Raw genomic sequence first — 13,076 nt, 5'->3', positions numbered from 1 at the left:
ACTCTGGCTCCGCAGCCAATTTTATCTGCCAAGACCTTGTGGATCTTCTTCAATTGCCCACTTTTTGCTGGAGAGACCGTTGATCGTTGCCTCGGTAGATGGACTGCCTTTGCCTGACCGAGTGTTGTCTGTGACCAAGCCATTAAGACTTCAAGTGGGAGCTCTTCATTCTGAGCTCATCTCCCTGTATGTCCTGTCCAAGGCCGTCAACCCCGTGCTGCTGGGTTTGCCTTGGCTCCATCTACACACCCCAGTGCTGGATTGGAACTCTGGAGAGGTTCTCCAGTGGGGCCCCAAGTGTCTCGACCGCTGTCTGGTGCATGTCCATCCGTCCCAGCCTTCTCCGCATCAGTCATTGGCAGGATTGCCTCCTTGTTACTCTCAGTTCGCTGATGTCTTCAACAAGAAGGAAGCAGAGACATTGGCACCACATCGAGCATACGATTGTCGTATCGACTTGGTTCTTGATTCGTCCCCTCCTCGCGGTAGAGTATACCCTCTCTCCTTGCCAGAGACCCAGTCTATGTCGGCCTACATTAAGGAGAATCTGGAGAGGGGCTTCATACAAAAGTCTTCATCCCCGGCCGGAAACCGGGTTTTTCTTTGTCAAAAGAAGGATGGATCCCTTCGACCCTGCATTGAGTACCGATGTCTCAAACAGATCACGGTGTAGAACAGGTACCCATTGCCGTTGATTTCGGAACTCTTTGATCGCATACGGGGAGCTAGACCTTCGGGGGGCTTACAATCTAATCCGGATCCGTCAGGGTGACGAGTGGAAGACTGCAATTAACACACGTGATGGACACTACGAATATTTGGTTATGCCCTTCGGCCTGTGTAACACCCCCGCAGTGTTTCAAGAATTTGTCAATTACATTTTTCGTGATCTCCTCTAAGTCTGTGCTGTGGTGTATCTTGATGATATTTTGTTTTTTTTCGCCAGATCTTGTGACTCATCAGGGTCATGTCCGCCAGGTGTCGCTTCGATTAAGGGAGAATCATATTTACTCCAAGTTGGAGAAGTGCGTGTTCCAAGAGAAGTCTCTACCCTTCCTGAGCTATATCATCTCTGATCAAGGTCTCAAAATTGACCCTGAGAAGGTCAAGGCTGTCCTGGAGTGGCCACGTCCCCAAGGCTTAAGGGCCATACAACGCTTCCTGGGATTCGCCAACTTCTACAGACTGTTTATTCCCAACGTCTCTTCTTTGACAGCCCCCATCTATACCCTCACTAAAAAGTGTATGAATGCCAAGCTATGGACTCCAGAGGCGGAAGCCGCATTTAAAACCTTAAAAAAGGCCTTCACGTCAGCCTCTATTCTTCATCGTCCTGATGTATCCCTACAGTTTTCGTTAGAGGTGGACACCTCCTCTGTTGGTGCTGGATCACTGTTGTTCCATAGAGGTTCGAAAGGCCAGACGGTGGTATGTGGTTACTACTCCAAGCTGTTTTCTCCTGCAGAGTGCAACTACTCGATTGGGGATCGGGAGTTACTGGCCATCAAGCTGGCCCTGCAGGAGTGGAGACACCTACTGGAAGGCGCAGCTCATCCTATCCTGGTCTTCACGGACCACAAGAACCTGACCTACCTACAGACGCCTCAATGGCTGAATCCTCGTCAAGCCAGGTGGTCATTGTTTTTTGCACGGTTCCGGTTCGAACTCCACTACGACCTGCCAACAAGAATGTCAGGGCCGATGCCTTGTCTAGGTCATTTGAGACAGAGGACACGTTGGATTCCCCACAGAATATTATTGATCCTTCCAGCATCTACTCTGTTAACCCTCTGCAGGTTAGAGACATTCCTCTGGGAAGAACTCTTGTACGTCTGGCTGACCGAGGAAGAATACTTTGCTGGGGTCACAGTTCCAAGCTGGCATGTCACGCGGGTACCCGTAAGACCCGAGACCTTATTGCCCGTCAGTTTTGGTGGCCGACGTTACCCAAAGACGTCATGGACTTCAAAGTTGCCCACTCCAGACCAGCCAGTCTGCTCCAACCACTGCCTGTGCCCGATGCCCCCTGGCGGCATATTGCTATAGACTTTGTCACAGATCTGCCTCTCTCTGTGGGATGCAGTGTGATCTGGGTGGTGGTGGATTGTTTTTCTAAAATGGCTCATTTTGTTCCCCTGACTGGCCTGCCTTCTGCTGCTCGTCTGGCTGACCTCTTCATACAACACATCTTCCGTCTGCACGGCTTGCCTCTGCATAATGTCTCGGATCAAGGGGTCCAGTTCACCTCAAAGTTCTGGAGAGCACTTTGCGGCCTACTCGGTGTAAAGTTGGACTTCTCCTCAGCTTATCATCCTCAGTCCAATAGACAAGTCGAAAGGGTTAACCAAATTATTAGAGAACTATCTGCGGCACTTTGTCTCCAGGCGACATGATGACTGGGTGCAGCTGTTTCCGTGGGCGTAGTTCTCCTATAATAACAATACCAGTGAGTCCACCACCTCCAGTCCGTTCTTCATAGTCTACAGCTAACATCCTTGAATACCCCTGCCTGGCTCTACTATGTTCCAAGTGCCTGCAGCCGACTCTACCTTCAGGGACTTTCTGCAGATATGGCAGCAGACACAATCTTCTATTCTGCTGGCGGTGGACCGAATGAAGAGAAAGGCAGACACTAGAAGACGAGAGCCTCCTCAGTTTCTTCCAGGTACGAAGGTCTGGCTGTCTTCCAGGAATATCCGGCTGAGGGTGCCGTCTTGCAAATTTGGTCCCAGGTTCCTTGGACCCTTCGAGATTCTGTGTCATACAAGCTTCGACTGCCTCCTACCCTCAAGATCCCTAACTCCTTCCATGTCTCCTTGCTGAAACCCGTGGTCCTGAACTGCTACTCCAGGACTGCTAGCTCTGCAGTGGCTCCTGGCAGTTCATCTGGAACTTTCGAAGTGAGGGAGATCATCCTGGGCACCAAGAAATTGGGAGGAAGGACGTTTTATTTGGTGGATTGGAGGGGATTTGGTCCAGAGGAGAGGTCTTGGGAGCCAGAGAAGAACATCGATTCTCCTGTCGTCGTGAAGAAGTTTCTCTCCCGCTCTGGCCCCAAGAGGAGGGGGCGTAAGAAGGGGGATACTGTAATGTCTATGGCTGGGGGCCGCCGTTCAGACTTACCCTCTGACGGCCCCGGCCATGGACATCTGTCTTCTCGATGTCTTCTCGGCGTCAGCTTCCTGGGCAGTTACTTCCGGGTCCTCGGACTGTTTCCCGCAACAATAATTAGCCCGAATGGCTGTTGGATTATAAAAAGGGGCTCTGCCCAATTGTTCCTCGCCTGAGCGTTGTTGTATACCTAAGTTTGTCTTGCAAATGGTCTCCCAGTGTTTCCTAGTTCCCAGTGTTACCCGTTCCTGCTGCCTGTACCCTGTATCCCATTCTATCGTATCTGCTGAGAAAGTCAAGTCGTGTCTTCCACTGCATCCTTGGTGCCAATTGCTGTGAAAGTCAAGTCGTGTCTTCCGCTACATCCACGGTGCCACCTGCTGTGGAAGTCAAGTCGTGTCTTCTGCTGCATCCACGGTGCCACTTGCTGTGAAAGTCAAGTTGTGCTCCCGCTACTGTTTACATTGCCTCAGGTACCCGTTCTGAACTATAGACATTATTTTGTACCTTGTTGGCCAGCTGCTACCCCGCTACGCAGTACTGCCCAGTGGGTCCACCCCCGCCGTGACACATTTTTCCAGTTATTTTGGACAATAACACAGTTCTAGTACAGCAAATAACTTGAAATGGTTCAAAGGTTCAAGCACAGAAAGCAACTTATGGTTTTAAATTGGATGCAAACTATTCCTATAGGTGTCTCAACTTTTGGAGATTACTTTCAAACCGTCTGATTCTATATAACCAGTGTTGGAATAGACTGCATTACAACACCCTATGGGGCAGGATTTGGACAGTTTTGCTCTTCAGGGTAGAGCGCATTGATATCATAATGGCAAGAAATAGACAATTAACAAATGTAGACAGACAGACAATTAGGGCACATTCAGACATGGCGGAATTGCTGTGGACTTCCGCTGCGGACAGTCCGCAGTGGAAATCCTTAGCAGACAATTTGTCCATTGGTTTCCACACCTTTTTAGTTATCTTCGTGCAGAAGTTGCGGAAAACTCTGCTGCGGACCATAGGCTGCGGTGCAGAATTTTCAGTCCGCAGCATGCACTGTCTGTTGCGGAGAAGAAGCGGAATTTCACTGCGTATTTCAGCCTTTGCAATGCAAAAACTGAAATCTGTGGCAAGTCCGCTGTGTTTTCTGCAACATCTGAAAAATTTTGCCATGTCTGAACGTGCCCTTATAACTATGCCATCCAAAGAAACTGGTGGAAACTCTGACAGGAAGAGGTCTGGCAGACCAAAGGCCACTACAAAATCAGATGACAAGTTTTTTAAAGTCAATAGTTTGCATGATCGGCACCTCACAGCACAAAATCTTCAAGTCCAGCTTAATGCAGCAGAAAATAATCAAGTTTCCTTTTCAACTGTGAAGAGAGTTCTATCTGCAGGGTTGACAGGTCGAGTATCAGTAAGAAAGCAACTGCTAAGATTGCAAAATCAAGGAAAAAAGACTTGCCTGGGCCAAGCAGCACCTCCAGTGGACTACTGAAGGGTGGAAGGTCTTATGAATTGATGAATCAAAATTTTACATGTTTGATACATCACGCAGTCGAGTACATTGCCGAGTACGTGAAAGGATGCTTCCTCAGTGTGTGACACCAACTGTCAAACATGGAGGAGGAAGCGTGATGGTCTGGGGCTCTTTTACTGGATCCAGTGTTGGCAAAATGCACAGGGTTACTGGTACACTGGAGCAAATGGCTACCACAGCATTTTGATGTGCCATTAAATACTCTCTGGTGTACGCATACTTGGTCAGAGGTTCATATTACAGCAAGACAATGATCCAAAACATACTTCTAGGTTATGTGAGAACTACCTAAGGGCATGTTCAGATGTGGCGGAATTTTTCCGCTGCAAATGTTGGTGCAGATTTGGGGCAATTACGCAATGAATCTGCACCAACATTTGCATATTTGACAGGTAATTCAGACGTTGCAGATATCACAGCGGACTTGCCACAGATTTCAGTTTTTGCATTGCAAAGGCTGAAATCTGCAGTGAAATTCCACTGCTTCTCCGCAATGTAATGAGCATGCTGCGGAGGGTAAATTCTGCACCGCAGCCTGATTTCTGCACAGTTATTTTCTGCAACGTCTGAACTAACTTTCCTAAAAATGTATAGAAATAAATGAAAAAAAACGGCTGCTGCAGAATTCCAAATCGGACTGTCCGCAACGGAATTCGACAGCAATTTCGCCACGTCTGAATGTACCCTAAGAAGACAAGAAGAAGGCGGTAGTCTTCAAAGAATGGAATGGCCTGCACGGTCTCCACACTTAAACCCCATTGAGCTTGTTTGGGATGATGGGCAGAAGGGTGAAGGCAAAGCAACCTACAAGTGCAGCACATTTGTGGGAACTTCTGCAACAATGTTGGGAACAAATTTCTGCACAATATCTGAATGCAATTGTAGAAAGAATGCCTCGAGTGTGTAAAACTGTTATATCAGCGAGAGGAGACTAAGAGTCAAAAATCTAGATTTAATTTGTTAAAACAAAGTTAATCCATTATTTTCATTCATCTTAACTTCTTTATTTCTTCTATGCTTTCATTTCAAATTATATTTGAGACATTAAATGGTGTAAATATCAATAAAAACTGGGGTGTTCTAAAACTTATGACAGGTAGAGTATGTATATATATATATATATATATATATATACACACACAAATCACATGATATATAACTTATCATGTGATTTGTATGTTTAAGGGTAAGGGTATGTTCACACGCCCTATTTACGGACGTAATTCAGGCGTTTTATGCCTCGAATTACGGCCGAAAAAACGGCTCCAAACCGTCTGCAAACATCTGCCCATTGAATTCAATGTGTCTTACAGTGTTCTGTGTACGCAGGCTTTTTTTTGACGTGCCGCTATCAAAAGACGGCGTGTAAAAAGACGCCCGCCTCAAAGAAGTGCATGTCACTTCTTGGGACGTAATTGGAGCCGTTTTTCATTGACTCCAATGAAAACCAGCTACAATTACGTCCGTAAAAGATGCAGCGAAAAACGCGTGCACTTGTCAAAACGTCTGAAATTCATGAGCTGTTTTCGCCTGGAAACAGCTCCGTAATTTCAGACGGAATTGGCGTTGCTGTGTGAACATACCCTAAATGTAATATATAAGGAAAAAGTGAATAAATGAGCACATAGCTGAGCATTACAAATTTTGTTTAGTATGCCGTAATCTCATGTTTTATATATCTAAAGAAAGTATTAGCAAGTTATGGGAAAAAAAAAGAGATACAACTTATATCACAAACTTTATCAGACATTGGAACTGGACATACATCATAGATTGCTGATGTATAGAATTCTGCAAATATGGAGAAATACCATATACATGTGAAAAGAAGATTCTATTCTGTACGTGAAAGGAAAGCTAATGTAACTGAAAAAATGAACAAATAGCGTTCTTTCCTTGAGCTTCCAAAGAAACATTTCTTATGCTATTTATTACTGAAGGAATTCAATGACGGTAAATGCAAGGTGCTCATCCTTTAGTCTGCAACCACAGGAAAAGAAAAGAAAAGCCAAGTAAGATGTGTGCCAGACGAAAATAACACTTGTGTCTATATAATTATGCTGCGTTTTTCTCTTTTCTCTTGAATGTCAACCTCTGCAAAGTGTTTTAAAATGATGAGTTTGCATGATGCCAAATGTCTCTGCATGTATAAGAGAGAATGAAGATTTTTACGTTAGTCTACTAAAGAATGACAAATCTAATAAACGGTAGATTTCCTCTGCGTGCGAAGTGCCAGGAAACAGAGGACTTTTACAAATGAACTGCAGGTATAACACAAAGTATATTTTTTATTATCCTTGGAAAAATGTGCGGTATTAAAGCTGTTCAATGAAGCTCTGCATGGCAGAATTAAAGCAGATATAAACTGAGAGCATCATTTGCAACACTGCACAGTGTGTCTGTTTGTCCATGCGCAGAAAATAGCCAAGAGTGAGACTGAGAGTGTATTGACAAGAACAAGATGAATGACCCCCTAGAGAATATGGGATTTGTATTCTACTTTGCACCACCTTTTCATCCTTTTGAACCCCCCTCCGCCGAATTCACATGCAGATGAAGTTAGAGCCAGGCCTTAGTAAATACTGCCTTTTTCCCACTTTGGTCTGGAAGGTAGTTTGGAGAATCTAAATATTTATGAGGGTTTTTTTCCCCTTTCCTCCATGGTTTATGATACTATCTTTTTGAATGTTGAGGAATTACATTAATGAATGCATGCCTGCACACACAGACACAGAAACCAGGCAAAGAAAAAAAACGCACACACAAAGCTTTGTCAGCTCTGATGTCGGCACTTACCAAACAGTTCCCATGAAAAAAAAAAGACAGGCAAAGAGATTTAAAATCTGTTGCCAGGGCGAAAATAAATTGTACAGCTGAGCTGAAAGGAAAGAACAAAGTTGAATCTTTTCTTCTTTTAACTGCAGAGCAGTTCCTGTTTTATAATGCCCACATTTCAAAAAGAATAAAGCAAGTTCATTTTCACAACCACCCTGAATGTGGAGTTATAGATGTCACTTATGTACTAGGTTCTTTAAGGACACAGTAAACAAACAGATATTAATCCATGCTAAAACTGCTAAATGCCTTTATTAGGTTGGGTTGTGGGGCTGTTTATAGACAAAATGGCTCATAGAATAGAAATTGTGACAGGGTCCCTCCAACTTCTCCACCATTTTCGGTGCGGCTGTCAAACAGCCTGTTATTGGCAGGGTAAACCGTCCCCTTCTCTGCAGAATCATGCGGCCATGAATTAATACACCCTTTATGGCCGCACGATTTTGCAAATTACAACAACTTACCCCCCTATTCATTCTCTATGGCAGTGCCGGATAAAGCCGAACACTGCACTCGGCTATCTCCGGCGCTCCCATAGAGAATGAATGGAGCGGCAGTGCACCTGCGCATGTTACCGGAATACCCCTTAATGTGGTATTTGACAGTCGCTCCTACATAGTGCCAGCGCGGTTGTTGGCCGCGTTGCAACCGTGTCAGGGCCGCTCTGTACGGCCGTCTCCTAGGCCGGGTTTCCACGGGGCGGATACGCTGAGTAAATTTCACGCAGAGTGTCCGACCTGGAACCCGCAGTATATTTCATCCGAAAAATCGCACCACATTGTGGTCTGGTTTTTCAAATGGAATTTCCGCTGCGTAAGAAAGCCGTTCATACTTTTCCTCTCGGTCTTCTCTGCGCGTAGTCCGACCTCCTACGATGACATTGCAGGTCATGTGATGCTGCAGCCTGTGATTGGAAATTCTGAGGAAATTCTGTCCAAAAAACAATGTGGTGCGTTATTTCGGACGGAAAGTGCTGCGGGTTCCTGGTCGGATACGCTGCACAGTTTTTACACAGTGTTTCCTACTTGTGGGAACCCGGCCTAAGGCCATGTTCAGACGTGGCAGAATTTTTCCGCTGCAAATGTTGTTGCAGATTCGGGGCAATTACGCAACGAATCTGCACCAACATTTGCATATTTGACAGGTAATTCAGATGTTGCAGAAAAAACAGCGGACTTGCCACAGTTTTCAGTTTTTGCATTGCAAAGACTGAAATCTGCAGTGAAATTCCGCTTCTTCTCCGCAATGTAATGAGCATGCTGCGGAGGGGAAAATCTGCACTGCAGCCTAATTTCCGCACAGTTATTTTTTGCTACGTCTGAACTAACTTTCGTAAAAATGTATAGAAATGAAATGAAAAAGGAATGAAAAAAAAACGGCTGCTGCAGAATTCCACTGCGGACTGTCCATAGCGGAATTTAACAGCAATTCCACCACGTTTGAATGTGCCCTAAGGGCACGGCCAGACGTGGTGGAGTTTTTCCACTGAAAATGTTGGAGCAGATTTGGGGCAATTACGCAACGAATCTGCACCAACATTTGCATATTTGACAGGTAATTCAGATGTTGCAGAAAACACAGCGGACTTGCCACAGATTTCAGTTTTTGCTTTGCAAAGGCTGAAATCCGCAGTGAAATTCCGCTTCTTCTCCTCAAGACAGTGCATGCTGTGGACTGAAAATTTCGCACTGCAGCCTATGGTCCGCAGCAGAGTTTTCCGTAAGGTCTGAACTAACTTGCCAGAAAATGTATTGAAACAACTGTAAAAAACGCTGCTGGAGAATTCCACTGCAGACTGTCCGCAGCGGAATTCCACAGCAATTCCACCACGTCTGGCCGTGCCCTTAAGGTAGGGATTTTGTTGAAGGCACCTACACCCACCTTGGTAGTGGATCCCCTCTCCTATAATCCTCCCCTCTCTGGAACAATTCATTTGCATTTCTATCTCTGGGCATCCAGACTGAGAACTCTAAATTGTCTTGAGATTATAACTGAGGTTGGTTTTAGAGGTGTAGCCAGGATAATGAGTGGGGATAGGGTCTAAATGAAAGCTGACTCCCAAAAAGCAGCCACTACTGCTATAGACTAATGTACGGATGTAGCCATCTTTAACTTGATTCTGATAACTTGCTGCCGTGTGATATCACACAACAAAAACCATTGAAAAGTCATTGAAAAAGTCAAGATAAGGGATCTAGCCATTGTTTATTTAATGCGTTAAAAGGCAAGGTAAAGACGGCTACATCTGGATAACAAACTATTACCTGCCAATGGACAATAGAGAATATGTTGGAAATTCAAAGTTCCCCTAGCAGCATTCTACTCTAACTTAATTTTAGACTGTACATTTTTTCCCAGCAGACTATTAGATATTACACACATAGCATATAGTGATTGGATCTAGATCTGCTATGTAATGTGTTGTATATATTCTATGTTTTATTATATCTCCTCTGGTTAAAGCATATATGAATGGATGCCTTTAATAAAGACAGTTCTGATGACCGAAAAAATGCTAAATTCTGTGGATTTATGAAAAATTATTGCACCTAAGCGTAAAAGATTTTGAAAATCTAACCATACATACTATTAGATAAGCTACGCAATAAATTGGCTAATACCCTCTTGTGCAGCGATGAACCATATAAAGGCAATTAATGGCATCATTTCATGAGACTAACCTGGTTCCTTGATCTTTGAGCCCTTGCCTGATAGACAGTGCTATTAGCTATAGGAGCTCCGTTATGACCACTGTTGGACAAGAGACAGAAAATCAGTAAGCTCTTAGGACTCTGGCTGCCTGCAATTGCCATATACTGGAGAAACAGTTTCTCCTACAGATTGTTGACATACATTTTAAAGGTCGTAATTGTACTAATGAGCCAAATAAAGCTTGTCTGAGCCTTTTGGCAATGAGCCCATGAATAGATCTGGAATTTCCCTACTATTAACCACTGGTTAGGACAAGTTAACAATTTTAAGAGCTTTATGTGTAGTGTTTACTGTCTGTTTATCATATGTACTACACCAATCCCTGTTTGCTATGACATTTTACATCCTGAATTTGTGTTATGTTAATAAAATTCTTATATAAGAATTTTACTATTCTTTGACTTCATTTATGAAAGATTTATCATCATTATTTCTTCAATTTGCAAGACCACATGAAGATATTTAACACTACATGTAAGTACCACATGAAGATATTTAACACTACATGTAAGTACCACATGAAGATATTTAACATTACATGTAAGTGCAATTTACCAAAATATTGCAGAAACAGCTTTCACTTGAATTTCTCTCCGTCTACTACATTTCACCTTTTTTTTCCATGCATAGATCTTTATCATTACTACCATAGAACAATGCAGAATAGCATGTCATAAACTTTTAGTTTTACTTATTAACGGAGTAGTTTCAGGATATACATTGATGGCTTGACGCAAGGATTAGCCATCAATGTCTGAACCACTAGGGTCTGACAATTGTGAATCTAGGAAAGCACCATGCCTTTTCATCTCCTGTCGATTCTGCTTGCATTTCTCCATGGCCCGCATGGTTGATCAAATATAGTTATTCCTAGCATCATGTCAGCAATGTATGTTACAATACAACCCCTTTAATAAAGGGTGTAACATTCTCTATGAGGAGATATTCAATTTATTTTTATTTTTTTCAGAAAACCTGCAAATTAAAGTAAAACCATTTTTATTAATGGAATTCTCAGAAAGCCTATCACAATACCTGTTATGCTGGCAGCAACTGTGTGGCATTGGTGGAGATTTGAAATTCTGTACAGCCTTTCAAGGTTATTATTACAATTGATAACAACATTATATATAACAATATTAATTTAGAGAGGAAGATAATGAAATTCTTTCATATAACCTTTAAAAGTAGATTCAAATCAGAGCTTCTTCTCAAACATAGATTCGGAGAGTTAGATCACAGCTCTATTTTTTCTATAAATAATATACATTAAAATTTATTTAAAACAATAAAAAGAACATTAACACACAAATGGGAATTAGAAAACAGGGGTCACTAGTAACACAAGTTCACCTTGCCTTGCAACAATCCTTTAGTAATCTGTTATTTATAACCATTAACAAATGAATGTCATATAACTCTGCCATGTGGGTTGATAGGAAATAGAAAATAAAGAAATTACATTATAGGGCTGGACCTGTATGGTGTTAAGGCCCTTTTATATATAACAATTGTCGTTACGATTCAGAGAATTCCAAGCGTTTTATAGCTGTAGGTACTCAGTGTAAATGCTTAAAATGATCAATGATAAAAGTGCCATTTATCAGTAAAAATTATCATTATCAAAATTTGTAATATGTAAATAGTTCACTTTTTTAACTCGCTTAAAGCCGTTTACAGCTAACAATTATTATGTTCGCTCAGAAACATACAAATCAATACTTGCCCAGCAGGATTTGGAAAAGGTATTTGGTGCCTAAAACAAGTTTGGCAAACTGTGCCTCTCTAACAGTGACCCCATAATAACAGCCATAATAAACCAATAAGCATGCCAGCAACAGTGACACCAAGTATTATTTTCCACAGTGCACTATAACAGTGCCAGTCACCATCTCCTGGTAACAGTACCAGCCAAAATGTCACTATAACAGTGACAGCCAAGTAACCACAGGAGTGTTCCAATTAGTGCAACTATAATGCCTGATGAGTAATAGACACAGCACCCCCAAGAGTACCATTCAGTACTCATTAATGCCAGTCATAGTGCTCCATTAGTGTCACCCACAGTGCTCATTGCTCCCATTAATGCCAGCTCTAAATTGCCCCACTAGTGGCAGTTATGTAATAATATATCCTTTTGTCCCTAGGATTGCAGTGGCGGCTTAAAATCGCTGCAGAATTTCCCATCTGCAGCATGCTCTTGACGTTGCAGAGAAGAAGCGTAATTTCACTGCAAATTTCAGCATTTGCATTGCAAAAACTGAAATCTGTGGCAAGTTACATAGTTACATAGTTACATAGTTACATAGTTAGTACGGCTGAAAAAAGACACATGTCCATCAAGTTCAACCAAGGGACGGGAAAAGGGAAGGAAACATTTCTACACATAGGAGCTAATATTTTTTTGTTCTAGGAAATTATCTAACCCTTTTTTAAAGCCATCTACTGTCCCTGCTGTGACCAGCTCCTGCGGTAGGCTATTCCATAGATTCACAGTTCTCACGGTAAAGAAGGCTTGTCGCCTCTGCAGCTTGAACCTTTTTTTTCTCCAGACGGAGGGAGTGCCCCCTTGTTTTTTGAGGGGGTTTTACAAGGAACAGGATTTCACCATATTTTTTGTATGTGCCATTAATATATTTATATAAGTTAATCATGTCCCCCCTTAGTCGTCTTTTTTCAAGGCTAAATAGGTCTAATTCTTTCAATCTTTCCTCATAACTTAAATTCTCCATGCCCCTAATTAGCTTCGTTGCTCTTCTTTGTATTTTTTCCAACTCCAGGGCATCCTTTCTATGAACTGGAGCCCAGAACTGAACTGCATATTCTAGATGAGGCCTCACTAATGCTTTGTAAAGTGGTAATATTACATCCCTGT

The 13,076-nt window shown here is 42.8% G+C and overlaps 1 pseudogene; it reads left to right on the top strand.

Annotated features, from left to right (window-relative positions):
• Positions 1 to 4,285: 4,285 nt before the first annotated feature.
• LOC142760532 (uncharacterized) overlaps positions 4,286 to 13,076 on the top strand; it is a 78,321-nt pseudogene continuing 69,530 nt past the window's right edge.

This window comes from Rhinoderma darwinii, chromosome 4 (genome assembly GCF_050947455.1).
Source record: "Rhinoderma darwinii isolate aRhiDar2 chromosome 4, aRhiDar2.hap1, whole genome shotgun sequence".
NCBI classification, from domain to species: Eukaryota; Metazoa; Chordata; class Amphibia; order Anura; family Rhinodermatidae; genus Rhinoderma; species Rhinoderma darwinii.
This window is presented reverse-complemented; position numbering and strand designations above follow the sequence as displayed.